The following is a 4,729-nucleotide window of genomic DNA, read 5'->3' on the forward strand; positions in this document are numbered from 1 at the left end:
GCCGCGCCGCCGGGCGGTGATCTCGGGCTGTCCCGCGGTCCCCAGTGCCCCCCTAGCTCGGGGTGAAAAGGAGCCTTTCGGTCCCGAGTCCCGGCCCGGGGGTGGTGAGGGGCAGGGCCGCCTCCACCCGTCCGCAGGGAGAAAAGGAAGATCATTGCACTCGTACTCGGTATCTGTCGGGAAGAAAAAATAGCCGCCGAGAAGGGATTTCATGCGTGCAGGTGAGGGACGTAACTGGGGTGGCATGTATATCTCCTTAGCACAAGCCTTCAAGGAGCCTGTATCTGGTTTTGAAGTGTGCTAAACGGTTCCAAAACAGCAGCGCACCTGGACCAGGCACTATTCTTCCAAATACTCTTGAGTTCTCTTTTACTTTCACAAAGGGGGTTTTCGTTTTCAAAGTATCAAAATGATGATTGTGATTAATTGCAGTCTACGCCCTGTACTCATGCACAGCCTTCTGAGTAAGGGCTTTTCTTTTCTTGTCACGAGAGAAAACATGGCATATACCCATAAAGACTTAGGAAGGTGATGACGTTGGGCATGTTAGTGTTACAAGCCAAGTAACCAAGTTCAAAACAAGCATTGCACTTACTGACAATGCAGCATCGAATCTGGCTGGGAAACTAGGTCTTTCCTTTAACAGTATTACAGGTGAAACTCAGTTTCACAGTGCACATTGTGTAAGTAAACCGGTAATTTCTTCTAGACTCAATAACATATATAGGTACCCTATATATAATAAAGCAAACTAATTTTCTTTCTTGCTGCTAAATAACAGACTTCAGTAGCACTTGATATCTGTGCAAAGCACACTTTGAGCCCTCACACTGTTCTCTCTGTTCATACCGGTCTTTTAGGGCCTGTATCAAGACAACCCTCTTACAGCTCTTGGGGAGTCTGGTGCAAGGTGTAGCAAGGTCTATGAGAAACTGTATTTTGATATACGGGAGGGGAATAAAGACTTATATAACTATGCATTGTCTGGTGTCAGCTAAAAATAATAGGTCTGAATGAAAAATGGTTTGGTTTGTGTAACTCAGGTGCAGGAGGCAAAAACTCATATCCCATCCTGCTTTTTCTAATGGCAGTTTCCAGAAAAAGGTCCCCACTTGGTATCCTTAGGAAATCAAGACCTTTAAGTGGTTTTGTTGAAAAACTGGTACCTTAATACACTATACCTAGGGATTTGTGCTCTCAGTCACTCTCTTCCCTTTTCCCAGTGAACAAGGATTCACTGGATATTGTTTTCCTTGCATAAATTGGCACATTCCCATGCAGTTGTTTCTTTTTAAAAAAATTTCTCTAGTAAACACTGTTGTCCGAAAAGAAAACTCCCACCAGAGTACAGTAACATGGACTCTAATTTTCTTCTCTTTTTAATACAAATTCTTGGCATTTTACTATTTCAGGGTCTGATACAGTGAGTTTTGGTACTCTTCAGCCTGTTACTCATAATTTAACCTCATGCAGAACTAACACTGGGATCACAAAATAGTTGGCTTTTCAAGAAGGACATGGTGGTTAGAAAATGACTTACATTTATTGTCCAAATTTACACCAAAACTGTTTCGGCATTACTCCCAAAGAAGTAAGTTTAACTAAATAGGTTCTTCTTTTGCCTCTTGTTGCTGATTCCATCATGGAATAATCTTGCACAGTCTCTGACAGGGTGAACAGATGATCTTTTGTGAACAGCAATGTCCTCCAAGGGACAGGAGAATACAACCAGCACCATAGAAACACTGCCCAGACCCACACTGCAGGTGAGGATACTTGGCTGGTAAAGGCCACAGATGACATGTCAGCTCTCTGTGCTTTGCCTTTAGATGAAAATTGAGCTTTATCAAAAAAACTGCTGCTGTCAGATATGAAGACGCAAGTTATCATTAAGTTAGCAAAACAAGGACTGTGTTTAACTGAGTGGATTGCAAAGCAGTGTGGTGCTTGAGGAATGGCAAATAGAAAGAGTAGTATTCCTCAGAGTAAAGAAAGTGGAGACAGTTGTGAAATGTGAGTTATGATTGAAGTGTTGGTGCAGTTAGCTTAGCTGTGTAGAATATTAAGTAAATAGAAGCTAAAAGCTCCTGTTGAAGGCTTGAAAAGAGCAAGAGTTGTGGAATAAGAATTGATATTGTTAAGTACTGCCAAACATAAGTGTTTGAATTAAGCCAGCTGGGATAGCAAGTGACGTGTGTTAGCTGTACAAGGAGGAATGTACCAAGGCACCAACATCCATCTGGAGTTCATTGCTTAACTTTTCTTAGCAGGTTGGGCTGTTTGTTCAGGAGTTGGGTCTAGTAAGTGCTCCGGTCTCTCATCTAGCTTCACATTCTGTTTTTGGGAATTAGGCAAGCAACATCATGTCTCTAATTGTAAAAGGCAGCTAATCATTGTGGTAACAGTGAGGAAAGAGAAGTATGTGGCAGGGGAAGGAAGGATGGACCCCTTACTCATGTTCGTCTATGCATGTCACAGCCAGAAACAACACGGGCACGGTTGGATCAGAAAAATGTGTGTTCCTTCAGCCGGTGTCATTCACTTTCTGTTCTTTTGGTAGCAAAGTTACTTGCACTGTGGTGCATGGAGGCAGTCAGGGTTGACCACATCAGGGTTGATGAGTAGTTTAGTGGACCAGCTATGCATTGACGGAGGAGCTTTGGGCATCTCTTGGAATAAAAAAGATTTGAGCTAGGCATGAGGGTAGGGAGGTCTCAGCTGCTCAACTTTGGGTCCTGTAGAGCCATCACATGGGTCCCACATCAGAACTGATCAAAGTGTTTGGGCATTGGTGTGAGCAGCTTTTGGTCTTGGTTTTTGTGATACACCTTTCCCAAAGTGATGGTTATTGTCCTTGACTTCCTTCTTTACAAGCCGAAGGTCTTAGCCTTGCTTGTGCACATCTCTTGACTCTGTAGTGACTCTGCCATAGAGTTTTTTCTTGCTTTTACAGTATTGAAGTCCAGAACTAATTTAAAGGATCAGTGTACCAGGTTGGTTACCTTGATGTACAAGCAAATATTCAAGCAAATGTCCAAATGTGGGAACTCAGAGACCTTAAAGCATTCAGTGTTAGAAAGCTGGCCAGAGCAAATGCATCCTAAAGCAATGGGGAACATCTCTTGGGTGACCAAGGAGTTCTGTTGGGAAGTCTGAAAAGAGTAGATATTTTGCTGACTCATCCATAGCCACATTCGACAATAATGGACCAGGTGTCAGGTTTAGGGTTGATTTCACGTGTCCATCTCCCTTGAAACACATTCTTTTTATTCTTCCATGATTTAAGTGTTTTATTTATCTGCACCCTAAGAGAATATAATAGCCACTTCTTTTCCATGGCAACGCCTGTTTCCAGAATTTGCCATCTGGTGTTTCATGTTTCTTGCTTTCCTTCTTCTTCTTTTTTTTTTTTTTTTTTCAGCAGCTCTAACATTACTCATTCTGCATCCATTTTGACTTCAGCTCTGAGTCACATTTTCTTTATTGCTCATCAGAAATTTCACTAGGTCTGTATTCTAAGCCCTCTCCAGATACACAGATATATAGCTCATTCCTTTTCAGAAGGATAGAGATGCTGCTTCATGTGAAGTATTAATGTACTACAATATTTTTGCGATTTTTGCTAGTGTGGTATTTATTCATATGGTATGATTTTAAGAGTTTTTTTTTTTTTCTGATTAAGAATTTAAAACATCTGCTCTTTAGACAGTGTAAATCATAGAAGCCATATGTGCATTTGAAATACAAGGTACCCAAAAACTTCTTGTCTACAGTTTAGCAGCCTCTACTTACTTTTCTCTATAGAAAAAATAGAAAATGCAAAAGTTAATGTCATACACATAAAAAAATAGGCGTGCAAATAAATGCTAAACAGTGCTTTTTTGGTCCTCTTGATCTTCCTGCTAAGTTCCTTCCTATTGCCTTTTTACACTATTTGATCTTGCCCTTACATGTTTTTTTGATTGCTGCCTTAGAAACTGCTGTCATGAGGGCGATACAGGCCCTCAGTGTGAGACTCTTCACAGGAGCAGAAAGATGCTGATAGCAGTAAGAGTATTCCCTTGAACTTAGAGGAATGAGCTCCGATACCAAGGGAGTTAGAACACCATGAGTTGGTTTCTGGCAGAAACTGGGTTTACACAAGAATTCCTTGATCAAATGTTAGATGCACCAATCAGGAATGACTTGCCACTCACAAACCAAGAAAACCTGCCTTGTAATATCTCAGTTAACGATAGCCTTGGCTGCGGTGATCACAGTATTGTGGAGTTTGGGAATCCTGCTGAGCGTGCTGAAGGTTAGTGCTAAGACAAAACCTTTAGGTTTTAGAAGAACAAACTTCATCTCACTCAGAGCTCAGCTGTGAGTGACTCTGTGGGAAGCTTCCTTGGAGGATTTCAAGAATGATCTCCTGAAAGCACAAAGACAGTTCATCCCCTTTAAAGGTAAGAGAAGCAGGTAGAACAAGACACCCCCTTAGCTTGACTGCAAGCTTCTGAGTCTGCTCAAAAGCAAAAGAGAAGTGTACAAGGGATGGAAAAGCAGACAAACACCCGTTGAGAACTACAAGGGCATTGCCAGGGCATACAGAGATGCAGTCAGAAAAGCAGAAGCGCAGTTTGAATTGAAATTGGCCACAGATGTCAAAAACTACAAGAATGGGTTCTTCAGGTGCATGAACAACAAGCAGAAACGGAAGGAAAATACTGGCTCACTGTTAAGCAGGAGA

Source organism: Athene cunicularia, assembly GCF_003259725.1.
Source record: "Athene cunicularia isolate RWA chromosome Z unlocalized genomic scaffold, athCun1 chrZ_part2, whole genome shotgun sequence".
Taxonomy (NCBI): Eukaryota; Metazoa; Chordata; class Aves; order Strigiformes; family Strigidae; genus Athene; species Athene cunicularia.